This window comes from Ranitomeya imitator, chromosome 10 (assembly GCF_032444005.1).
Source record: "Ranitomeya imitator isolate aRanImi1 chromosome 10, aRanImi1.pri, whole genome shotgun sequence".
Lineage (NCBI taxonomy): Eukaryota > Metazoa > Chordata > Amphibia > Anura > Dendrobatidae > Ranitomeya > Ranitomeya imitator.
The window spans coordinates 69,352,110-69,379,300 of record NC_091291.1 but is presented as its reverse complement, the minus strand read 5'-3'; the positions used below and the strand labels follow the sequence as shown (position 1 = coordinate 69,379,300).

General features: G+C 44.1%; 1 long non-coding RNA gene across 1 annotated transcript in view; it reads left to right on the top strand.

Moving 5' to 3' along the window:
• The first annotated feature begins 6,073 nt into the window (after positions 1–6,073).
• The window catches only part of LOC138652314 (uncharacterized), an 80,864-nt gene continuing 59,746 nt past the window's right edge, over positions 6,074–27,191 (top strand). The window contains exon 1 of the long non-coding RNA XR_011315593.1: positions 6,074–6,321. This is a non-coding gene — a long non-coding RNA (uncharacterized lncRNA). The remainder of the gene's footprint in view (positions 6,322–27,191) is intronic.

Here is a 27,191-nt window from a genome sequence, read left to right as displayed (position 1 = left end):
GTTCATGGCTCCCCATCCTTCTCCCCTGCGTTCATGGCTCCCCATCCTTCTCCCCTGTATGCACGGCTCCCCATCCTTCTCCCCTGTGTGCACGGCTCCCCATCCTTCTCCCCTGTGTGCACGGCTCCCCATCCTTCTCCCCTGTGTACATGGCTCCCCATCCTTCTCCCCTGTGTGCACGGCTCCCCATCCTTCTCCCCTGTGTGCACGGCTCCCCATCCTTCTCCCCTGTGTGCACGGCTCCCCATCCTTCTCCCCTGTATGCACGGCTCCCCATCCTTCTCCCCTGTGTACATGGCTCCCCATCCTTCTCCCCTGTGTGCACGGCTCCCCATCCTTCTCCCCTGTGTGCACGGCTCCCCATCCTTCTCCCCTGTGTGCACGGCTCCCCATCCTTCTCCCCTGTGTGCACGGCTCCCCATCCTTCTCCCCTGTGTACATGGCTCCCCATCCTTCTCCCCTGTGTACATGGCTCCCCATCCTTCTCCCCTGTGTGCACGGCTCCCCATCCTTCTCCCCTGTATGCACGACTCCCCATCCTTCTCCCCTGTATGCACGGCTCCCCATCCTTCTCCCCTGTATGCACGGCTCCCCATCCTTCTCCCCTGTGTGCACGGCTCCCCATCCTTCTCCCCTGTATGCACGACTCCCCATCCTTCTCCCCTGTATGCATGGCTCCCCATCCTTCTCCCCTGTATGCATGGCTCCCCATCCTCCTCCCCTGTGTGCACGGCACCCCACTTTTTTTCCTGTCATACTTACCTCTCACCGGCGCGCAGCACAGAACTTCCTGGCATCTCAGCGTCTTCCTTCCTGTCTTCAGCGGTCACATGGTAGCGCTAATTAAGGGTGATGAATATGCGCATATTCATCACCCTTAATGATCGGTACCATGTGACCGCTGAAGACAGGACGGCGCTGAGACGCAGTTGCAGCCACCGCTGGAGGAAGGTGAGTATTACGTCTTCAGGGAGGGAGGGAAGGGGGCGGCAAGGAGGGAGGAGGGGGGGGCGGGAAGGGGGGAGGGAGGAGGGGGGGCGGAAACTTGACCCCGGAGTTTTATAAAATAAAAAAAAAAAAAAAAAGGAAAAAACCTAGCTCAAGGGCGCCCCCCCGCATCCCGCCGCCCTAGGCACGTGCCCTCAAGTGCCTAGTGGCAAATACGGCCCTGCCCGCAGAGCATTCCATCAAAGTCTGCATTTCAAAACGTCACTACTTCAATTCCGAGCCCCGGCATGTGCCCAAACAGTAGTTTACCCCCACATATGGGGTATCACCGTACTCAGGAGAAACTGGACAACAAATATTGGGGTCACATTTCTCCTGTTACCCTTGGGAAAATTAAAAAATTCTGGGCTAAATAATTATTTTTGAGGAAAGAAAACGTATTTATTATTTTCACGGCTCTGCATTATAAACTTCTGTGAAGCACTTGGGGGTTCAAAGTGCTCACCACACACCTAGATAAGTTCCTTTCGGGGTCTAGTTTCCAAAATGGGGTCACTTGTGGGGGGTTTCTACTGTTTAGCCACATCAGGGGCTCTGCAAACGCAACGTGACGCCCGCAGAGCATTCCATCAAAGTCTGCATTTCAAAACGTCACTACTTCAATTCCGAGCCCCGGCATGTGCCCAAACAGTAGTTTACCCCCACATATGGAGTATCACCGTACTCAGGAGAAACTGGACAACAAATATTGGGGTCAAATTTCTCCTGTTACCCTTGGGAAAATTAAAAAATTCTGGGCTAAATAATTATTTTTGAGGAAAGAAAACGTATTTATTATTTTCACGGCTCTGCATTATAAACTTCTGTGAAGCACTTGGAGGTTCAAAGTGCTCACCACACATCTAGATAAGTTCCTTTCGGGGTCTAGTTTCCAAAATGGGGTCACTTGTGGGGGGTTTCTACTGTTTAGCCACATCAGGGGCTCTGCAAACGCAACGTGACGCCCGCAGAGCATTCCATCAAAGTCTGCATTTCAAAACGTCACTACTTCAATTCCGAGCCCCGGCATGTGCCCAAACAGTAGTTTACCCCCACATATGGGGTATCACCGTACTCAGGAGAAACTGGACAACAAATATTGGGGTCACATTTCTCCTGTTACCCTTGGGAAAATTAAAAAATTCTGGGCTAAATAATTATTTTTGAGGAAAGAAAACGTATTTATTATTTTCACGGCTCTGCATTATAAACTTCTGTGAAGCACTTGGGGGTTCAAAGTGCTCACCACACACCTAGATAAGTTCCTTTCGGGGTCTAGTTTCCAAAATGGGGTCACTTGTGGGGGGTTTCTACTGTTTAGCCACATCAGGGGCTCTGCAAACGCAACGTGACGCCCGCAGAGCATTCCATCAAAGTCTGCATTTCAAAACGTCACTACTTCAATTCCGAGCCCCGGCATGTGCCCAAACAGTAGTTTACCCCCACATATGGAGTATCACCGTACTCAGGAGAAACTGGACAACAAATATTGGGGTCAAATTTCTCCTGTTACCCTTGGGAAAATTAAAAAATTCTGGGCTAAATAATTATTTTTGAGGAAAGAAAACGTATTTATTATTTTCACGGCTCTGCATTATAAACTTCTGTGAAGCACTTGGGGGTTCAAAGTGCTCACTACACATCTAGATAAGTTCCTTTCGGGGTCTAGTTTCCAAAATGGGGTCACTTGTGGGGGGTTTCTACTGTTTAGCCACATCAGGGGCTCTGCAAACGCAACGTGACGCCCGCAGAGCATTCCATCAAAGTCTGCATTTCAAAACGTCACTACTTCACTTCCGAGCCCCGGCATGTGCCCAAACAGTAGTTTACCCCCACATATGGGGTATCACCGTACTCAGGAGAAACTGGACAACAAATATTGGGGTCACATTTCTCCTGTTACCCTTGGGAAAATTAAAAAATTCTGGGCTAAATAATTATTTTTGAGGAAAGAAAACGTATTTATTATTTTCACGGCTCTGCATTATAAACTTCTGTGAAGCACTTGGGGGTTCAAAGTGCTCACCACACATCTAGATAAGTTCCTTTCGGGGTCTAGTTTCCAAAATGGGGTCACTTGTGGGGGGTTTCTACTGTTTAGCCACATCAGGGGCTCTGCAAACGCAACGTGACGCCCACAGAGCCTTCCATCAAAGTCTGCATTTCAAAACGTCACTACTTCACTTCCGAGCCCCGGCATGTGCCCAAACAGTAGTTTACCCCCACATATGGGGTATCAGCGTACTCAGGAGAAACTGGACAACAACTTTTGGGGTCAAATTTCTCCTGTTACCCTTGGGAAAATAATACATTGCAGGCTAAAAGATCATTTTTGAGAAAATAATTTTTTTTTTTTTTTCATGGCTCTGCGTTATAAACTTCTGTGAAGCACTTGGGGGTTCAAAGTCCTCACCACACATCTAGATTAGTTCCTTTGGGGGTCTAGTTTCCAAAATGGGGTCATTTCTGGGGGATCTCCAATGTTTAGGCACACAGGGGCTCTCCAAACGTGACATGGTGTCCGCTAATGATTGGAGCTAATTTTCCATTTAAAAAGCCAAATGGCATGCCTTCCCTTCCGAGCCCTGCCGTGCGCCCAAACAGTGGTTTACCCCCACATATGGGGTATCAGCATACTCAGGACAAACTGGACAACAACATTTGGGGTCCAATTTCTCCTATTACCCTTGGCAAAATAGGAAATTCCAGGCTAAAAAATCATTTTTGAGGAAAGAAAAATTATTTTTTATTTTCATGGCTCTGCGTTATAAACTTCTGTGAAGCACCTAGGGGTTTAAAGTGCTCAGTATGCATCTAGATAAGTTCCTTGGGGGGTCTAGTTTCCAAAATGGGGTCACTTGTGGGGGAGCTCCAATGTTTAGGCACACAGGGACTCTCCAAACGCGACATGGTGTCCGCTAACAATTGGAGCTAATTTTCCATTCAAAAAGTCAAATGGCGCGCCTTCCCTTCCGAGCCCTGCCGTGTGCCCAAACAGTGGTTTACCCCCACATATGAGGTATCGGCGTACTCAGGAGAAATTGCCCAACAAATTTTATGATCCATTTTATCCTATTGCCCATGTGAAAATGAAAAAATTGAGGCGAAAAGAATTTTTTTGTGAAAAAAAAGTACTTTTTCATTTTTACAGATCAATTTGTGAAGCACCTGAGGGTTTAAAGTGCTCACTAGGCATCTAGATAAGTTCCTTGGGGGGTCTAGTTTTCAAAATGGGGTCACTTGTGGGGGAGCGCCAATGTTTAGGCACACATGGGCTCTCCAAACGCGACATGGTGTCCGCTAACGATGGAGATAATTTTTCATTCAAAAAGTCAAATGGCGCTCCTTCCCTTCCGAGCCTTACCATGTGCCCAAACAGTGGTTTACCCCCACATGTGAGATATTGGTGTACTCAGGAGAAATTGCCCAACAAATTTTAGGATCCATTTTATCCTGTTGCCCATGTAAAAATGAAAAAATTGAGGCTAAAAGAATTTTTTTGTGAAAAAAAAGTACTTTTTCATTTTTACGGATCAATTTGTGAAGCACCTGGGGGGTTCAAAGTGCTCACTATGCATCTACATAAGTTCCTCTCGGGGTCTAGTTTCCAAAATGGGGTCACTTGTGGGGGGTTTCTACTGTTTAGCCACATCAGGGGCTCTGCAAACGCAACGTGACGCCCGCAGAGCATTCCATCAAAGTCTGGGGTCACTTGTGGGGGAGCTCCAATTTTTAGGCACACGGGGGCTCTCCAAACCTGACATGGTGTCCGCTAAAGAGTGGAGCCAATTTTTCATTCAAAAAGTCAAATGGCGCTCCTTCCCTTCCAAGCCCTGCCGTGCGCCCAAACAGTGGTTTACCCCCACATACGAGGTATCAGCGTACTCAGGACAAATTGGACAACAACTTTCGTGGTTCAGTTTCTCCTTTTACCATTGGGAAAATAAAAAAATTGTTGCTAAAAGATAATTTTTGTGACTAAAAAGTTAAATGTTCATTTTTTCCTTCCATGTTGCTTCTGCTGCTGTGAAGTACCTGAAGGGTTAATAAACTTCTTGAATGTGGTTTTGAGTACCTTGAGGAGTGCAGTTTTTAGAATGGTGTCACTTTTGGGTATTTTCAGCCATATAGACCCCTCAAACTGACTTCAAATGTGAGGTGGTCCCTAAAAAAAATGGTTTTGTAAATTTCGTTGTAAAAATGACAAATCGCTGGTCAAATTTTAACCCTTATAACTTCCTAGCAAAAAAAAATTTTGTTTCCAAAATTGTGCTGATGTAAAGTATACATGTGGGAAATGTTATTTATTAACTATTTTGTGTCACATAACTCTCTGGTTTAACAGAATAAAAATTCAAAATGTGAAAATTGCGAAATTTTCAAAATTTTCGCCAAATTTCCATTTTTATCACAAATAAACGCAGAATTTATTGACCTAAATTTACCACTAACATGAAGCCCAATATGTCACGAAAAAACAATCTCAGAACCGCTAGGATCCGTTGAAGCGTTCCTGAGTTATTACCTCATAAAGGGACACTGGTCAGAATTGCAAAAAACGGCAAGGTCTTTAAGGTCAAAATAGGCTGGGTCATGAAGGGGTTAAGAAAAAATGCTTGAGTTTTCAATCACAAAGCCGAATGTGCCATATTCATGCCAAATTTATTTTCGTTTTCTGAACATATTCACTCATGTCTACTAAAAACTACATTATCAATCACTACTGATCAATATGCAACTAATCATGTAGTGTGCAACTTTAGCAGAAATAGCACTGACACACACTACTACCTTGTAGTTAATAGCTTTCACATGCTTTGTATGGGCCACTCTCTTACTTCTTGTTACTGCACTATTTATTTTGATTCTTTCCTCGATGATTGCTGTTTTTGTCAGCTTTTGTTGGTAAGGAAAGCTGGAGCAAGACAAATAGCTGTCTGGAAGCAGCTTGAGGAACTGGCTAAATTGTTCATTATCATTTCAATCTTAAAGTCTGCACTCTAATTGAAATGGGAGGGAACTGGTAGTGAGTGATATCCATATAAAAAAAACAAAACTTTGTGAAACTTTTAAAGCTGAGAGAAAATATACAGGGAGACCACATTCTGCAACAGCAACAGACAATCCCTGAACCAAATATACTGCAAGCAGCCAAAATAAAAAAGTAAGGTAGTTTACAAATGAGAAATCAAGGACAACTATACCCGACATTGAAATCTGACTACAGCTCCTGGAACATTCATCTCGCTGCAGCTTACTGAAAAACAAACATAGAAATAGAAGATTTTGGATTAAATACTCAGAAGAAAAATTAAGTTCTAAGACAAAAGAAAGGTAAGGAAATAAGCATTTTTCCTGCTTTAATATCATGCATTTTAAAGAGTATTTATTGACATCTGATAGCTTACAGTGGATTATTGCATCCTCCTCATAGCGTTTCTCCAAATATACAAGTCCAGATGAAGATAATCACTACCTTCATGAGCAGAACTGCCTGTTCAATTTGTATACCACAAAATAAGTGGCTTCATATTAGATAGAAATAAGTGGATAGTTGGATGATTGAACAAATGATCATGAGGTCTAGTGTTTTCCAAACTATGACTGTCTGCCATTGGTAGTCTAAAATTATAATTTGCTCAAATTTCATCAGAACAATGATTGTTTTATGTTTTAATTTGATCACCCATTATAATCTACTTTATACTAAGATATATATATATATATATATATATATATATATATATATATATATATATATATATACTGTGTGCAGTGTGTAGGCAAGTTGTATTTTAGAGGATTATTTTTATTATTGATCAGCAACTATATTCTCAATCAACCCAAAAGACTCATAAATATCAAAGCCTAATATTTTTGGAAGTTGGAGTGTTTTTTTATTTAGATTCGGCTATCTTAGGAGGATATCTGTTTGTGCAGGTAACTATTACTGTGCATAATTATTAGGGGGAACTAGGAAAAAAAAAAAAAAAATCTCTATAAATCTTCAGCAGAGCGAGTGTGAGCGAGCTGAGTGTGACCAGAGCGTAAGTGTGGACGGCGGTAAGTGTGACTTGTGATTCAGTGAAGAGGTATTTGGAAAGCCTTTAACAAATACCTGTGTGAATTGGTGTGAGTTGCTGAATTGGGGGTAGCTATATTCATAAGGGTTAACTTAGGGTGGGGGCTCATAGTTAAGGGTTTATAAGGGGCAGCTGTTTGGGGCTCAAGTCCTTTTTGGAAGTGCATTTGAACAGCAAGGTTGATTGCTGTTGAGGGGAACTAGGGAAAAAAAAAAAAAAATCTCTATAAATCTTCAGCAGAGCGAGTGTGAGCGAGCTGAGTGTGGCCTGAGTGTAAGTGTGGACGGCGGTAAGTGTGACTTGTGATTCAGTGACTTTGGAGTCAGGGAGTTTTTAGGGGAGGAATTACTGAATTGCTGTCTGATTTTTATTAATACTTTGTATTTATTTATTTTTTTTTATTGAACTGTTCTGTCTGGTGCAATCCCCATTAGGAAATGTGCTCCACGATTGTTAATGCCATCCAGTGCACATCTTGCCACATGTATGCAGTCCTTGAGCAGCCGATCGAGGGTGCATACTGCTGTGCGAGATGTGAGCACGTTGTGCATTTGGAAACCCAGATTCTGACTCTAAATGTGCAGCTGGCAACACTGAGATCCATAGACAACATGGAGAGGAGTCTTCTGCTCACGGAGCAGACGCTCAATGGGACAGATGAGGGGGGGGATGGTGGGATGGAGCTGCAGGACGATGAAGTAGCAAGCTGGGTGACAGTTAGGAAGCGGGGTAGAGGGAAGAGTGCCAGGGAGGCTAGTCCTGATCTGGAACACCCCAATAAGTTTGCTAAGTTGGCAGATGAGGGGGGTGCCAGTACAGGGGTAGCACTGCTGCAGCCAGGCATGTCCTCTGAAAGCCGGAGGAGTGACTGCTCCAGTAAGGAGGGAAATAGGAGAGCAGGGCAGGCCAGACAGGTGCTGGTAGTGGGCGACTCAATTATTAGGGGAACAGATAGGGCAATCTGTCACAAAGACAGGGATCGTCGAACGGTGTGCTGCCTACCTGGCGCTCGAGTCCGACACATCGCTGATCGGGTGGACAGATTATTGGGAGGGGCTGGTGAGGACCCAGCGGTCATGGTGCACATAGGCACTAATGACAAAGTTAGAGGTAGGTGGAAGGTCCTTAAAGATGATTTCAGGGAATTAGGCTGCAAGCTGAAAGCAAGGACCTCCAACGTGGTATTTTCCGAAATACTGCCGGTACCACGTGCCACGCCAGAGAGGCAACGGGAGATTAGGGAGGTTAATAAGTGGCTCAAGAATTGGTGTAGGAAAGAGGGGTTTGGGTTCCTGCAGAACTGGGCCGACTTCTCAGTTGGCTACAGGCTCTACGCTAGGGACGGGCTGCACCTCAATGGGGAGGGTGCAGCTGTGCTGGGGGAGAGAATGGCTAGAAGGTTGGAGGAGTGTTTAAACTAGGAATTGGGGGGGAGGGTATTCATTTTATAGGAGGGGAAGATAGTGCAGACAGAGTCCTGGGCACAAATAAGGAAGTTGGGGGTGGCGGTGGCATGGGGGGTGGGGTCAGAACAGTTAATAATTTAAGAAATAGAAGTACAGAGAGGAACATAAAGTGCATGTATACTAATGCCAGAAGCCTCGCCAACAAAATGGACGAATTAGAACTAATGTTGTTGGAGCATAATTATGACATGGTGGGGATATCTGAAACGTGGCTGGATGAGAGCCATGACTGGGCTGTTAACTTGCAGGGCTATAGCCTGTTCAGAAATGACCGTACAGATAAGCGAGGGGGAGGGGTGTGTCTATATGTAAAATCATCCTTAAAACCCATCCTGCGCGATAATATAGGTGAATTTAATGAAAATGTAGAATCCCTGTGGGTGGAGATAAGGGGAGGGGGAAAAAATAATAAATTACTGATAGGGGTTTGTTATAAATCTCCAAAAATAATGGAAGCAATGGAGAATATCCTCGTAAAGCAAATAGATGAAGCTGCGACTCAAGGAGAAGTCATTATTATGGGGGACTTCAACTACCCTGAAATAGATTGGGGAACAGAAACCTGCAGTTCCAGCAAAGGTAATCGGTTTTTGACAATTATGAGAGACAATTACCTTTCACAACTGGTTCAGGACCCAACAAGAAGGGGGGCACTGCTAGACCTAATATTAACCAACAGGCCAGACCGCATATCAAATATAAGGGTTGGGGGTTACTTGGGAAATAGCGATCACAAAATAATAAGTTTTCATGTATCCTTTAAAAAGATGTGTAGTAGAGGGGTTACAAGGACACTAAACTTCAGGAGGGCAAATTTCCAACGGATGAGAGAGGATCTTGGTGCAATTAACTGGGACGATATCCTGAGACACAAAAATGCACAGAGAAAATGGGAGACGTTTATTAGCATCCTGGATAGGACCTGTGCACAGTATATACCGTATGGGAATAAACATATTAGAAATAGGAGGAAACCAATATGGCTAAATAGAGCTGTAAGGGGCGCAATAAGGGACAAAAAGAAAGCATTTAGAGAATTAAAGGAAGTAGGTAGTGAGGAGGCATTAAATAAATACAGAAAATTAAATAAATTCTGTAAAAAGCAAATCAAGGCAGCAAAGATTGAGACAGAGAGACTCATTGCCAGAGAGAGTAAAAATAATCCTAAAATATTCTTTAACTACATAAATAGTAAGAAACTAAAAAATGATAGTGTTGGCCCCCTTAAAAATAGTCTGGGTGAGATGGTGGATGAGGATGAGGAAAAAGCCAATATGCTAAATGACTTTTTTTCATCAGTATTTACACAAGAAAACCCCATGGCAGACAAAATGTCTAGTGATAAAAATTCCCAATTAAATGTCACCTGCTTAACCCAGCAGGAAGTGCGGCGGCGTCTAAAAATCACTAAAATTGACAAATCTCCGGGCCCGGATGGGATACACCCTCGAGTACTGCAGGAATTAAGTACAGTCATTGATAGACCATTATTTTTAATCTTTAAAGACTCCATAATAACAGGGTCTGTGCCACAGGACTGGCGTATAGCAAATGTGGTGCCAATATTCAAAAAGGGAACAAAAACTGAACTCGGAAACTATAGGCCAGTAAGCTTAACCTCTACTGTGGGTAAAATCCTGGAGGGCATTCTAAGGGACGCTATACTGGAGTATCTGAAGAGGAATAACCTCATGACCCAGTATCAGCACGGGTTTACTAGGGACCGTTCATGTCAGACTAATTTGATCAGTTTCTATGAAGAGGTAAGTTCCGGATTGGACCAAGGGAACCCAGTGGATGTAGTGTATATGGACTTTTCAAAAGCTTTTGATACGGTGCCACACAAAAGGTTGATACATAAAATGAGAATAATGGGGATAGGGGAAAATATGTGCAAGTGGGTTGAGAGCTGGCTCAGGGATAGGAAACAAAGGGTGGTTATTAATGGAGCACACTCGGACTGGGTAGCGGTTAGCAGTGGGGTACCACAGGGGTCAGTATTGGGCCCTCTTCTTTTTAACATATTTATTAATGACCTTGTAGGGGGCATTCAGAGTAGAATTTCAATATTTGCAGATGACACTAAACTCTGCAGGGTAATCAATACAGAGGAGGACAATTTTATATTACAGGATGATTTATGTAAACTAGAAGCTTGGGCTGATAAATGGCAAATGAGCTTTAATGGGGATAAATGTAAGGTCATGCACTTGGGTAGAAGTAATAAGATGTATAATTATGTGCTTAATTCTAAAACTCTGGGCAAAACCGTCAATGAAAAAGACCTGGGTGTATGGGTGGATGACAAACTTAAATTCAGTGGCCAGTGTCAGGCAGCTGCTACAAAGGCAAATAAAATAATGGGATGCATTAAAAGAGGCATAGATGCTCATGAGGAGAATATAATTTTACCTCTATACAAGTCACTAGTTCGACCACACTTAGAATACTGTGCACAGTTCTGGTCTCCGGTGTATAAGAAAGACATAGCTGAACTGGAGCGGGTGCAGAGAAGAGCGACCAAGGTTATTAGAGGCCTGGGGGGTCTGCAATACCAAGATAGGTTATTACACTTGGGGCTATTTAGTTTGGAAAAACGAAGACTAAGGGGTGATCTCATTTTAATGTATAAATATATGAGGGGACAGTACAAAGACCTTTCTGATGATCTTTTTAATCATAGACCTGAAACAGGGACAAGGGGGCATCCTCTGCGGTTGGAGGAAAAAAGGTTTAAGCATAATAACAGACACGGATTCTTTACTGTAAGAGCAGTGAGACTATGGAACTCTCTGCCGTGTGATGTTGTAATGAGTGATTCATTACTTAAATTTAAGAGGGGACTGGATACCTTTCTGGAAAAGTATAATGTTACAGGGTATATACACTAGATTCCTTGATAGGGCGTTGATCCAGGGAACTAGTCTGATTGCCGTATGTGGAGTCGGGAAGGAATTTTTTTCCCCAATGTGGAGCTTACTCTTTGCACATGGGTTTTTTTTGCCTTCCTCTGGATCAACATGTTAGGGCATGTTAGGTTAGGCTATGGGTTGAACTAGATGGACATATAGTCTTCCTTCAACCTTAATAACTATGTAACTATGTAATAAAAACCAAATATATTCCCATCTCACTTGTTTATTTTCACCAGGTAAACCAATATCACTGCACAAAATTTAGAAATAAACATTTCTGATATGCAAAAGAAACCCCCCCCCCCCCCAAAATTAGTGACCAATATAGCCACCTTTCTTTATGATGACACTCACCAGCTTTCCATCCATAGATTCTGTCAGTTGCTTGATCTGTTTACGACCAACATTGTAGCAGCCATCACAGCCTCCCAGACACTGTTCCGAGAGGTGAACTGTTTTCCCTCCCTGTAGATCTCACATTTTATGAGGGACCACAGGTTCTCTATGTTCAGATCAGGTGAACAAGGGGGCTATATCATTATTTTTTCTTCTTTGAGACCTTTACTGGCCAGCCACGCTGTGGAGTAGTTGGAGGCATGTGATGGAGCATTGTGCTGCATGAAAATCATGTTTTTATTGAACGATACCGACTTCTTCCTGTACCACTGCTTGAAGAAGTTGTCTTCCAGAAACTGGCAGTAGGTCTGGGAGTTGAGCTTCACTCCATCCTCAACCCGAAAAGGTCCCACAAGATCATCTTTGATTATACCAGCCCATACCAGTACCCCACCTCCACCTTGCTGGTGTCTGAGTCGGAGTGGAGCTCTCTGCCCTTTACTGATCCAGCCTCTGGCCCATCAAGAGTCACTCTCATTTCATCAGTTCATAAAACCTTTGAAAAGTCAGTCTTAAGATATTTCTTGGCCCAGTCTTGAAGTTTTATCTTATGTTTCTTGTTCAAAGGTGGTCATTTTTCAGCCTTCCTTTCCTTGGCCATGTCCTTGAGTATCACACACCTTGTACTTTTTGTTACTCCGGTAACGTTGCAGCTCTGAAATATGGCAAAACTGGTGGCAAAGGGCATCTTGGCAGCTTCACGCTTGATTTTCCTCAATTCATAGGCAGTTATTTTGCAAAATAAGACAAAGCCAAGCTCACCATGATCGGCATCCTTAGGAACTCGGAGCACGGAACCGCTGTGTCAGGGCATGGAAGAAACTAAAAAATGATGAGGAATCCAGCTCAACGAGGTAGTGAAAAAAAAAACTTTATTCACTTCAAATCATGTTCAGTGGAGGATAAAACATCAGCAACAACAAGGAATAAAATGCGATATCAACGCGTTTCTGGTGAACAAGCACCCTTAATCATGATATCCGTTATTACACTTTTATGCTAAGATCCGGTGGACACACCGGTACTACAATTAATTAACATAATTGCTAAGCAAAGTGAAGACACATGACAGTGAATACAAACTAAGAGTTAAAAACAAGTATTTTGGACATACGAAATATAATTCACAAAGTAGATGATTTTAAAGTCATAAATTTATATAAAAATAACAAAATTATTTGAAATATGCTAAACTTCATTTGACATAATTATTTTATAAACCTGAAAAATTTCACTATAATTGTTTACACATCCAATATAAAAAACAGATCTGATACTAAGCAGTATTCAAGACAGCATCTGATAGAATAATTTTATCAACAATTATTTTGCGTCTTTTTTTGCCCAAGACGCTTCTTGCGACCCTGTTGGTTATTTGCCATGAAACGCTTGATTGTTCGGTGATCACACTTCAAAAGATTGCCAGTTTCAAGACTGCTGCATCCCTCTAGAAGACATCTCACAATTTTGGACTTTTCAGAGCCCGTCAAATCTCTCTTCTGACCCATTTCGCCAAAGGAAAGGAAGTTGCCTAATAATTAAGCACACCTTATATAGGGTTTTAATGTCATTAGACAACACCCCTCCTCATTACAGAGATGCACATCACCTGATTTACTTAATTGGTAGTTGGCTCTCAAGCCTGAACAGCTTGGTATAGGACAACATGTATAAAAAGTATCATGTGATCAAAATATAACTTGCCTAATAATTCTGCACACAGTGTACATACAGAGTATATATATATATATATATATATATATATATATATATATATATATATATATATATATATATATATATATATATATATATATATACACACTATGTCATATTTAGATCCAAAGTTAGGATAGGAAATTGGGAAAATTTTCTTAAGCTCTAAATATCATGTGTGTTAATGGTGCAATGATTTGTCCTTGTGCATAAATCATGTGCATAATATAATTCTGTACATCAATATTGTGGAAAGCATTCAGCTTTAATTACCATCACCATGCATTAACAAGACCTAAAGAACTGTGCAGTCAATAATAGTTGAACATTGGGTGTATTTTACATCCTAAGTAGTGATGAGCGAATATGCTCATTACTCGAGATTTCTCGAGCATGCTCGGGGTTCCTCAGAGTATTTTTTAGTGCTCGGAGATTTAGTTTTTCTTGCCGCAGCTGAATGATTTACATCTGTTAGCCAGCATAACTACATGTGGGGGTTGCCTGGTTGCTAGGGAATGCCTAGCATGATATACAGAGATATTTAGCAGTATGGCAATAAATAAATGTATCTGTAGCATTAGAAATAAAGGAAAAAAAGAAGAAAAGTGATAACAGCTTTTCTTTGCACAAACTTTAATTACATATGACTACATATAAAATTACAAATAATGCAAAAATACATCTAAACATTTTCTTCAAAACCATAAACTCCCATAACCACCACTGCATCATATTATAAACATCAAAAACATATTTGTTATACTATATACAGTATATTAGCCACTACAACATCTATAATTATGGTTGAATATTAGTGACAAGCGAGCGTGCTCGTCACTCGCTCGAGAATCAGTGTGCTCGAGATGCTCGATACTCAGCAAGTGTTTTTTAAATGCTCGAGTGGGAGCTCCCCTCCCCGTATGTTTGACGCTTTGTTGACAACTAACAAACGTGGGGATTGCCTGCCAGTCACTGTAATGCCGGAGCCCCCTTGGTTGTGGCATTACTGTGATTGGCTTACCGCTAGTGTTGAGCATTCCGATACCGCAAGTATCGGGTATCGGCCGATACTTGCGGTATCGGAATTCCGATACCGAGATCCGATATTTTTGTGATATCGGGTATCGGTATCGGAAGTGTAAAATAAAGAATTAAAATAAAAAATATTGTTATATTCACCTCTCCGGCGGCCCCTGGACATCAGCGGGAGGATCCGGCGTCCGGCACGGCTTCTTTCTTCAAAATGCGCGCCTTCAGGACCTGTGGAATGACGTCCCGGCTTCTGATTGGTCGCGTGCCGCCCATGTGACCGCCACGCGACCAATCAGAAGCCGCGACGTCATTCCTCAGCTAAAGTCCTAGAATGAGCGCCTTCTAGGACCTGAGGAATGACGTCGCGGCTTCTGATTGGTCGCGTGGCGGTCACATGGGCGGCACGCGACCAATCAGAAGCCGGGACGTCATTCCACAGGTCCTGAAGGCGCGCATTTTGAAGAAAGAAGCCGTGCCGGACGCCGGATCCTCCCGCTGATGTCCAGGGGCCGCCGGAGAGGTGAATATAACAATATTTTTTATTTTAATTCTTTATTTTACACTTTAATATGGATCCCAGGGCCTGAAGGAGAGTTTCCTCTCCTTCAGACCCTGGGATCCATGAGGATACATTCCGATACTTGATGTCCCATTGACTTGTATTGGTATCGGATATCGGTATCGGCGATATCCGATATTTTTCGGGTATCGGCCGATACTATCCGATACCGATACTTTCAAGTATCGGACGGTATCGCTCAACACTACTTACCGCATAGCGTCATCAGGTTTATATAAGACCCATGACACTATGCTTTTGACACTGTAACCCGAAAACAGGCAAAGGAGGGAGAGGTGCTGCAGAATGAGGGACAGAATTGTAGTTGCTTATAGGCAGGGATTCAACCACAGTAATATTTCTTTCAACTGCAGGAACAGCCTTCCTTATGGCCAATTATAATCAATATTAATACTGCTGTTAGCAGCACTTAGGGAGATATTGTGCTGAAGGGATCATGTAGGACAGGATGGAGTGAATACGTCCTTTCTGCTGCAGCCTGCAACTCATACCAAAACCCCTTCTCAGGGCTAATAATATTCTTTTTGCTCTTAATCCTGCAAATTGTTCTGAGCAAGGAAATATTGCACACCATTTTAACTGTGGCACTTGTGCATTAAAAGCATACAGCCAGCATTGGTTGGATTTCAGTAGCATCGCTATATTGCTCCTGCAGTGTAACCAAGTCCATCTGAAGTGTGCACATTTTCCTGCAATAGTAATGCTGCAAATTTTATTCAGCAGTGAAATATTATATGGCATTTATAGTGCTTCAGTAGTGCATCAAAATAGTGAAAAAAAACTTGTTTGGTTAGAAATGGCATTGCTATTTTGATACTGCAGTATAAGAAGTCCATCAGAGGTGGGCTAGTTTTACTGTAATAGTAATACTGAAAAGTTCTTTCAGCAGTCAAATATTATACTGCATCTATACTGCTCCAGTTGTGCATCAAAACTAAAAAGCTGGACTGGTTTGGTTAGAACTCACACAAATAATCATGAAGCGCACTCTTATCTTGTAGCCGAAAGCAGAAAAGTCGAGCTCTCCCAGAATTAATGCCCAGACTCACTGGGTCATCAGGACAACTTTAATACTCATAGAATAGAACAAAAAAATGGACTATACAAATCCCATAAAACATGATAATCATAAAATAAGAAACTTTATTATTACAAAAATACATATCAATGTGCAGCGCCCCAGAGTCCTGGTTTGTTGCAGTAATGATATTCTTCCACCAGGGGGAGTGATGTTACGTCTGAAGGCAATGAAGGAGATCTTCTGTCCAGGTATCACAAACACATACACACACTTTACACTCCAGTCCACCAGGGGGAGCAAAGGTTCTATCTACTAGGCCACTCCTCACACTAGGGTAAAACTGGTAGGTTGGGGAGGAAGTGAGAGAGTTCCTGGCTGGAGACTGAGGCAGAAAGGTCTCCAGGTCGAGCTGGCTGGAGTGATCTCCAGTGAGATCCAGACTACAGTCTGAGGAGGACTAGGGTACACGGAGCTGCGCCTGCATCCCATGCGGCAGCATCCTAGGAAAGGACAAGAAAGGAAGTGTGTTGCAGTGAGTGAGCAACGAAGTCATAGCAACAGGAGTGAAACATCAGAGGGAGACCAGCTAGAAGCAGGCTGCCTCTTTCTGAAGCGCAGAACCGGTAGCCAAAACACAGAGGGAGTAAAGAGCTCTAGGCCGTTACTTCAGAGACAGGCAGGGCAGTTGATTCCACATTGGCTGTCCGACCCATCATACATAGGAGGCTCAGTGGCAACTTGTGGGGGCTGGGGCGTCTCTAGGGTCTCTATAAAAAGCCTCAGGCCACCGGTCATACGTGTTTTGTTCTATCCGACTACGGGGAACAGTGAGAAGAGTAACTACATTGAGGACCTTATTGGAGATTATGCAAGTAGGGACCTACTGTATTACTGTGCGCTAGGGAAAGGCTATTGAATTCCACCTGGATAAGGGGACTATGGATTTGCCTTTAGACCGGCCGGACTCTGCCTACCCTGTGGTCCCTACCCTGGACTGTGGATGCTGAAGCCTTCAGTAAAGGTAAAGAGACTGCAACCTTGTGTCCTCGTTATTCACTGCGCCTTGCACCATCCACCATCCACCATCTACACTCTCGGAAGCCCTGGGGACATACTTCACCTGTGGGAAGGTATACCATCTAGCTGCCATAACATCACCCCAGTGGACTCCTAAGCAGCGTCGGTCACCCTGACCGAATACCACAGGTGACATCATGAACACTATACTATAAACTGTTGTCCTTTCATTGGACGCCCCTCAAAGGGCCACGGACCGGGTCAAGCCACCGTGACATCCCCGCTGAGGGCAGCAGAAGGGCCCGGCTCTGAGTACCCCATTGCCCTGACGTGTGGGCGATCCAAATAGATATCAGGTATTGTAACCCATACAGATATTAAATATGGGTTACTTTTGTCAAAGCTTGACCACGAAACGCGCGTCAGGGGGCTGCTGGGGCAAATGGGAGAGCCATCTGTTCACTTCATGGGTAAGCATGCATGGATGATTAACTGACTAGGAGCATTGTGCAGGGTACTGCTTTTGGCGCCCATTTTTTGTATAAAAAGACCCCTTGATATGTGGGTAGCACTTGGATCATTACAGTTGTTGATAGTGTGCTTGCCCTGGATGTACTTAGCTCTTTTCACCTAAACCAGCTTACCTTCAGGTTTCCTCCATATTTCCTATCTGTATGGCTTACAATACTTGTTATCTATTGATATGTATTTTTGTAATAATAAAGTTTATTCTTTTATGATTATTATGTTCTATGGGATTTGTATACTCCGTTTCTTCGTTCTATTCTATGGTTTGGTTAGAAATAGCATTGCTATATTGACACTGCAGTTTAAGAAGTTCATCTGAGGTGGGCAAATTTCCCTGCAATAGTAATACTGCAACATTTCTCAAGAGGAATATATCATACATAATTTAAAATGGGCAAGATGATTGATAAGGGATGGAAAAGTGGACGTAATGCTGATGTGAGCACAGAGGCCGAAACTGTGAGCAATGTGAAACTGTGCCTCTCATGGTTGCACAACAAACACACACATCATGTCAATTTAGCTTCCTGTCCCACTTTTTTAGGGGGCGCACGGAACACCACTCTTGAAACCAGACCAGTGTGAAAAGGTAGTTGGGTGTATAGTAGATTATGCTTCCTGTCACTTTGCCAGCACCACCAGCATGTACCACATGGTGCAGTCTAGTAGCCGTGATTCTGCACCACTTAATCCTCACCCTGATCCTCTTTCTTCCCAGCATGCCAAGTGCCTGGACAAAAGTGATCCCACACTTGGACACTCCAAAGAACTGTTCACAATTCCATCTATAGATTCTGGCATCTCGCCCCATTCCAACCAGGACATGAGGATATCGCATGTAGCGATGCCCAAATATTTGAACAGCCATGCTCACAAGAAGGCAATGGTGGGAAAATGCAATTACTGTTGCAAGAGGTGTATGATGATGAGACACAATTGACAACAAGTGGTGTTGTTACATCAGCAGTTCAGGAGGAGGACCAGGGTGCAAGAGTGGAAGACGGGGTGGTAGACGATGACATCACTGTCCTAACCTGAGAATGTGACATGGGGAGTAAGGACAGCAGCGCACAGGGGGAGGAACCTGCACCACCACAATAGGCAGAAAGAGCCAGTGGGGTGGTCAGAGACACACGGCATGCTACTGTTCCCCAGAGCACCAATACAGGTGACGTTGCCAAGCCTAGGGTTAGGTATTCCCGGGTCTGTCGCTTTTTTAAAATCAGTCCTGTTAACCCAAAAAAGCCATTTACAACATCTGCTATGACAGTATCAGCAGGGGCAGCACAACTGTCAGCCTGACAACCACAAGCATGCTCAGGCACATACAAGCAAATCACCCAATTAGTTTAATCGAATGCCAGGATCCAAAAACAGTCTCTGTGGGTGACACCAATGCCTCTTCCCCTGCACTACGTGCATGCCAATTCCCTGCTCATGATGTAGGCAAAGAGGACTCCCACCCTGCACCTGTCATTGCACACTTGCAACCACCATCAACAACAACATCCATGTCCTTGTCCCAGTGCAGCATTCAGTTCTCCCTTCTCCAGTCCTTGGAACGCTAGTGTAAATATGCAACCACCCACCCACAGGCCGCAATACTAAATGGACACATTTCAAAACTGTTTGCCCTGCAAATGTTGCCATTTAGGCTTGTGGAGATGGAAGCTTTCCACAACCTCATCGTGGTGGCCGTCCCTCAGTAATTGGTCCACAGCCACCACTATTTCTCCCGTCCTGAAATCGGTCCCCACCTTACACAAGCATGTGTCCCATAACATCAGCCATGCCCTGACCAACGCTGTTACTGGGAAGGTCCACTTAACCATGGACACCTGGACAAGTACTTGTGGCCAGGGACGCTACATTTCCCTGATAGCACACTCGGTGAACATTGTGGAAGACGGGACCCAGTTGGACCCTGGGATGGAACACATGTTACCTACACCGAAAATTGCAGCTCCTGGTTCAATCAGGGTTACCCTCACCTTATAAAGCAGTTCCTGCACATCCTTCTCCTCTTCCTCACCCTTCATCTCAGAAACACAGGAACATCAACAACAGTCACAAGCTGGAAGCTCTGCAGCACTGCTTCAGCCAAGTGGCAACTAATCTGCTTAAGTGACAAACACACTGCCATGGAGTTGATGAATGGTGTAACAGACCAGACTGTTCTGTGGCTTTCGTCCCTTAACCTACAACCAGGCATGGTTGTGTGTGACAATGACCATAACCTGGTGGAGGCTCAGGAGCTTGGCAACCTCGTACACATATAATACCAGGCCCACGTGCTCAACATAGTGGTTCATCGGTTTCTCAAAACCTACCCAGCTGTGACTGAGCTACTTGTGAAAGTACATCATGTTTGTGTCCATTCCCACAAGTCTGCTACAGCTGCCACTGCCCTGGAAGTGCAACAGCATTGTTTTCAAATTCAAGCTCACCGACTGGTGTCTGAATGTTTTGTGAGCAACACAGGGCAGTAGTTTAATAACAGCTGCACCATGTGCATTGGTATTCCTGTCAGCTTCCGCACATAAGAGTTGATGAGTGTGTATGGATTTTTGACATCTGTGCGGTTCTCCAAAACTTTGAGGACTCGTCTCCATCCCGCTTTTCTGTCTACTGAAATATTCACTGTTCACAATCAGAGAATGCTTTGCAGTCAGAGCAAGTTGAACTGGAATAAGAAACTATACTACGTGATGCTATACAGTCCATCCTCATCTCATGTTGTCAACGTGGATTGGGTTATAATGAGAAGGAGGAACAGGAGCTTGTTGCATGCGCTACAGACCATACTACCCACACCACCTTCATTATGTCTGTTCAGCATGGATGGCCTGAAGACGAGGAGGAGGAGGAAGAGGAGGACAACATCGACAGTCATCCTCTTGGTGGGGACAGGGAAGTCTTGGCTGTTAGCAGTCTGGCATGCATGGCTGAGTTTATGTTCTGCTGCCTTTTCCATTACACTTGCATTGTACGCATTTTGGCCAACGGTAACTTCTGATTGGTTACTCTTTTAGACCCATGCTACAAGAGAACTTTACATCTCTCCTTCCCATGATGGAGAGGTCTTATAAAATATTGCAGTACCAGAAGGCCCTAGCTGAAGAATTATACAAAACATTCCCTTCTGACAACAGGTATCCAAGCTAGACACGTGGCATAAACTATCTCTTTTTGCCTTGGAGGTCCTGGCATGCCTGCAGCTAGAGGTTTGTAAGAACAACTTTTTAGTGCTGCCAGGGGTATTATAACCAATAGTCTGACAAGCTGAAAGGCCAACTTTTATCAAAATGAACAAGGACTGGATTTGGCGAGCATTGTCTGCACTACTTGATGACAGTAGCAGAACATAAACTCATATCCAGTGTTACTTTTTTTTTTTAGCTAAACTAATTGCTTTTTTCAGGGCTATGTTAAATAGACTCTATTCTGTTGTAATACTGCTCTTATCTGCACTTTGTCTACAGTGAGGTGTGGCACTAGGGATAGCGTACTAGAGCATCTAGTCAGGAATTATTGCCTTATAAAGTTAAAGCCTTGCTGCTGCTTTTCTCCATGGACTCATCAACCAATTCATGTTTTTTACAGTTATCTGTACTCATAAATTCATCAAATCAGTCACAATTAACTGATTTAACCATTTCCGACATCGGGCGTAATAGTATGCCGATGTTGGACCCCCCGGAGTTTACACCTTTCCGGACACATGACAGCTGATATATACAGCTGACATGTGCCAGCAACAGCCGTGTATGTAATTGCGATCCACCCGTGGCTTTTAACTAGTTAAATACCGCTGTCAATTTCTGACAGCGGTATTTAACTTGCGCTTACCGGAATTGGGTCACTAATCCCACCCATCAGTTACCCTAACACATGATCGTGGGTAATTGATGGGTCGGCATGACCACCAGAGGTCTCCAGCAGACCTCTATGGTTGTCATAGCCCAATTGCTATGAGCGCCTCCTGTTGGTCAGCGCTCATAGGCAGGTGAGCATTTTTGCTACACACAGGTGATATGAAGACACAAAAGAGCATAGTAAAACCAAAAACACTCAGTTTCAAAAAATCACAGTAATCCGCAAGTGCTGGTGATATGATCATCGCCTGTGTAGCAGAGGCAATCAAAGTAGTGGAGCTTCTAGTCTCCCATAGAGACTATTGAAGCTTGCAAAAAGTAAAAAGAAAATGTTTTAAAAAAATATTAAAAAATAAAACAATATAACATTTCAAATCACCCCCCTTTCGCCCCATTCCAAATGAAACAATTAAAAAATCAAACATACACATATTTGGTATCAGAATCGTTCAATCTGTAAATATAAAAAAAAAAAAGAATTAGTCCAATCGCTAAATGGCGTAACGAGAATAAAATTAAAAACTTCAGAATTACTTTTTTGTTCGGCGCAACATTGCAATAAAATGCAATAACTGGCAATCAAAAGACCGTATCTACACCAAAATGATATCAATAAAAATGTCAGCTCAGCGCACAAAAACATAAGCCTCAGTCAGCCCCAGATCATGAAAATTGGAGACACTACGGGTCTCAGAAAATACCACCTTTTTCTTTCTTTTTAAACTTTGGATTTTTTTTCACCACCTAAATAAAAAATAACCTATATATATTTGGTGTCTATGAACCCATAGTGACCTGGAGAATCATAGTGGCAGGTCAGTTTTAGCATTTAGTGAACATGGTTAAAAAAAACAAACAACTGTGGAATTGCACTTTTTTTTTGCAATTTCACCGTACTTAGAATTTTTTCCCGTTTTCCAGTACACGATATGTTAAAACCAGTGGTGTTATTCAAAAGTACAACTTGTCCTGCAAAAAACAAGCCCATATTGACCCAAAAATAAAAATGTTTAGGCTCTGGGAAGAAGGGGAGCAAAAAATGAAAATGCAAAAATGAAAATACCTCTGGTTCTGAAGGGGTTAATGTGTCCATTCACAGTTTCTCTGTAGCATCTGAAGTAAGAGGTAGTGGTGGGAGACTTTACGCTACTGGAGCTGGAATTACCACTCTCGAGTGCTTTGCTTCCATCTGGGTGCTTCCTTAAGTAGATTTGGGGTCATTGTCCTGCTGGACCCATGACCTAGTGCTTTTTGACCCGGCCACTACATCTCCACCATATTTGACTGTAACTACTGTGCTATTTTATTTGTAGGCCTCATTCTATTTACAGTAAACAATAGAATGATGTACTTTACTAAAAAAAACTTTACCTTTATCTTACCTGTCCACAAGACCCTGCTGGCCCTCTATAAATTGTGAGAGCTGCCTGCTAGCCCTCCAATTTTCAAACTTTACAGTATTAATACAAAAAAGAAATTTTGCCCACCTGAGATGGATGAATTATATGGCTGTAGCTGTAGCAATATATGGCTATGCAAAGCAAAGCTGTGTGTTGGCCCTCCAAAAATGCTTAGTGAGATGAGCGAATATTTCAATGTTCTGTTCTAATTATAACCTAGCTGAACGCCATTGAAGTCAATGGGAGGCAAAAACAAAAGCATACACAACACCTTCAAACGTTCCCAAAAGCTGCCAAAACACATCAAATTAGGGGCAGACACCAGGAAAGTGGCTCAATTCACCCACAGTACAAATTTTAGAATGGCACGACAGCAAGCAGTCAGGCATGAGGTATCAGTATCTGGACCAGCATTTACAGCTTTGAATTGAACTTCAAATTAAGATGAGGTGAGTGAGGGATCAGTGTAGTCCTGCTGTGCTGGAAGCCCTGATACACCATGCAACAGTTCAACCTGGTTTGATGCTCAGCCACACTCAGGTGCCAGGAATATCAATTTTGTAGACTACTATTGTTAGAAAAATCATTTCCAAAATTAGCGGCATACACCACCAAAGTGGCATCAATTGCAATAGAGTAAAACTAGTATAATCGGGACTGACAGCTCTTCCACTACAGCCAACCCAGCAGATGTAGACCCAACCAGGAGTGTTCACATTTGAAACAATTAGTGGCAGACACCACAAAAGTGGCATCAATTGCAATAGAGTAGAACTAGTATAATGGGTACCGACACCTCTTCCACTATAGGCAACCTAGCAGATGGAGACTGTAACTGGAAAGGTTGTAGAACCATTGTGCCATAGCCATTGGAAAGCATGGAGGGGCGTAACTAGATGGCCTAGCAAATTCAACCTACGATAGGTGGTAGTAGGTGAAAACTGTGACCCAAGCAGGGACAAGGAGGTGGCACCAGGTACTACTCCATATCTGACTGACAGATCATGGCAGCTGACCCCCTAGAGCGTGTAGGCTAGTACAGCCTAAAGCATGGATGAAGAATGCAGTCAGGCACTGTAGGGACACTGGAACCATGGGTACAGATGGGACTGGCTGGGGAACAGAATATAACTGGTAGGTGTGGGCTGGACTGGGTGTTACACAGGTGAGAACTGGTGGTGCGGACCGGAACTGGTGTAATACAGATGTGCACTGGCTGGTGTGGGCTGGACTGGGTGCTACACAGATGGGCACTGGCAGATGCTGAATGGATCATGTGTCACACAGATTCGCACTGGCAGGTGTGATCTGGATCGGCAGTTAAACAGATGAGTGCTGTCAGGGGGTAAGCAGGACCAGCTGAGGAACAGGAGAGCGTTGGCAGCTGCGGACTGAAACAGGTGTTAGACAGATGGGTGCTAGCAGATGCGATCTGGATTAGCAGTTAAAAAGATGAGCCCTGGCAGGTGCGGGCTGGACTGTCTGAGGAACAGGAGAACACTGGCAGGTGCTAACTGGATGGGTACTGGCAGGTGCAATCTGGAATGGCAGTTAAACAGATTAGCTATGGCAGGTGCAGTTTGGACTGGCTGAGGAACAGGTGAGCTCTGGCAGGTACGGACTGGACCAGGTGTTAGATGTGCACTAGCAGGTGTGATCTGGACTGGCAGTTAAACAGATGAGCACTAGCAGGTGTGAGCTGGACAGGTTGAGAAATAGAAATACACTGACAGGTGCAGACTGGACTGACTGTTAGACAGATGAGCACTGGGAGGTGCGGGCTGGACCAGCTGAGGAACAGGAGATCACTGGCAGATGCGGACAGGACCAGGCATTACTACAAAGATGGGCACTGGCAGGTACGGGCTAGACAGGGAGTTAGACAGATGGACACTGGCAGGTGTGGTCTGGACTGGGAGTTAAACAAATGAAATATGGCAGGTGCGGGTTGGACCAGCTGAGGAACATGTGAGCCCTGGCAGGAGCAGACTGGACTGTGTGTTAGACAGATGGGCACTAGCATGTGTGATTTGGACTGGCAGTGAAACAGATGAGCACTAGCAGGTGCATGCTGGACCGGTTGAGATATAGAAAAGCACTGGCAGGTGCAGACTGGACTGACAGACAGATGGACACTGGCAGGTGCAGGCTGGATCAGCTGAGGAACAGGAAAGAACTGGCAGGTGCAATCTGGACCAGCAGTTAAATAGATGAGTACTGGCAGGTGCAGGTTGGACCGGATGAGGAACAGGAGAGTACTGGCAAGTGCGGACTGGACTGGGTGTAAGACATATGGACACTAGTAGGTGCGATCTGAACTGACAGTTAAACAGATGAGCAATGGCAGGTGCAGGCTGGACTGGCTGAGGAACAGAAAAGCATTGGCCGTTGGAGACTGGACCGACTGTTAGACAGAAGAGCACTGGCAGGTGGGGGCTAGATCGGCTGAGGAGCAGGAAAGCACTGGCAGGTGCAATCAGGACCGACAGTTAAACAGATGAGCACTGGAAGGTGTGGGCTGGATCGGCTGAGGAACAGGAGAGCACTGGCCATTGCAGACTGGACTGAGTGTTACACAAATGGGCACTAGCATTTGCGGGCTGGATCGGGTGTTAGACAGATGGGAGTTGGAAGGTGAGGGCTGAAGGGCAGAAGAGAACAGACAGGTACAAGCAGACAGGTACAGAGTGTCATGTCGGACGCTGTTCACACTAGGGCGTCCGACAGACAGCGGTAATTCCACATTTGTCCACTATACGCTCAGTGGTGCCGGCTAGATTTTATCCAGGCTATCCAGGGTTAATTTGGCTGGTAATCTGGTTGGAGGCTGGGCCCATGGCCTTTAAATAGTCATTCTGGACTTTGGGCGTCGCCGATTATAGCTTCTGTCTTGTGCCTGGTGATCTCGGTCTGGAGTGGTGGTCTAGGAGTTGAAATATCATATCTGGTGGTGTATTATCCTTTGTCATATTTCTCCTTCCTATATTTGTGTTTATTTTTGCCCTGTGCACATTATAGTGTTTACCTGTGTGTCTGCGGCGAGGTGCGTTTTTAGTTTTCCCTGTCTGTACTTTCTGTGTAGGTTGGTGTGTGGTCTTATCACTGGGTGGCGGGTGGAGGTTTCAGCATTGGGCTGAAACAGGAGTCAGGGTCAGGCCTGGCAGCCCAGACAAGCACACCATCAGTGTAAATTCTGGAAGAGAGTCAGACAGGGTTTTCCCAAGTCTGAGGGATATCGCAGGGGCCCGGGTAATCAGCTTTAGTCTACCCAATACCCCCGTGACACAGAGTAGACAAGCAGACAGGTGGACCTGGAGAACTTGGCAACAAGCAAGCATGCAAGGCAAACTAACAACACTGCTCAGGCACCTCCATATTGGAGGAGGAGCCTTAAATAGAAGGTGTCATGCAGCTATTGGCTGGAGACACCTTAGGGCAATGTGTGCGGTTACATTAAGAGGAAGGTAGCGCCCACACCCTACGCATAGTGCCCAGGCCTACGACTGAACCTTGGGAGACACCAACATATAGGGGGCGAGATGATGAGGTGGTGTGTGAGTGGGAAACACTGAATGTCCTATCTGTTAGATACAAGGAGATCCAATAAAGGGCCAAGTCTGCAATGTCAAGAGATCAGAAAGTCTGAAGTAAGAGGGAATGGTCCACTGTGTCAAAGGCAGATGCCATGTCCAGTAGAAGGAGGAGGTCAAACTAGCATCGCTTTAATTTGGTGATTAGTAGGTGGTTGGTGACTTTAGTTGGGCAGTTTCAGTGGAATGGTGCAGTTGGAAGCCATATTGTAAGCAGTCAAAGAGGGAGCAAGAGGAGAAGTGGGAGGACAGTTCAAAATGGACTTGTTGTTACAGTAGTTTGGAGGCATAGGGGAGAATTGAGATGGGTGATAGCTATACACAGAGGATGGGTCAAGGGAGGGCATTTGGAGAATGGATGTGATCGAGGTATGTTTGAATCATGGGGGAAAACACCAGTTGTTAGTGACAGGTTGAAGAGTTGGGTTAGGCTTGGGATGAAGTGTCACAAATCTCCAACTGCCCTACTGATTGAAGGGAACCACAGACGGCTGATTCTGCAGATCTGTTCACACACTCTTTGCCATGAACATCGGAAGTGAACTCCAAATATTCACAGTGTAAAGAAGAGGAAATTATCTGCAC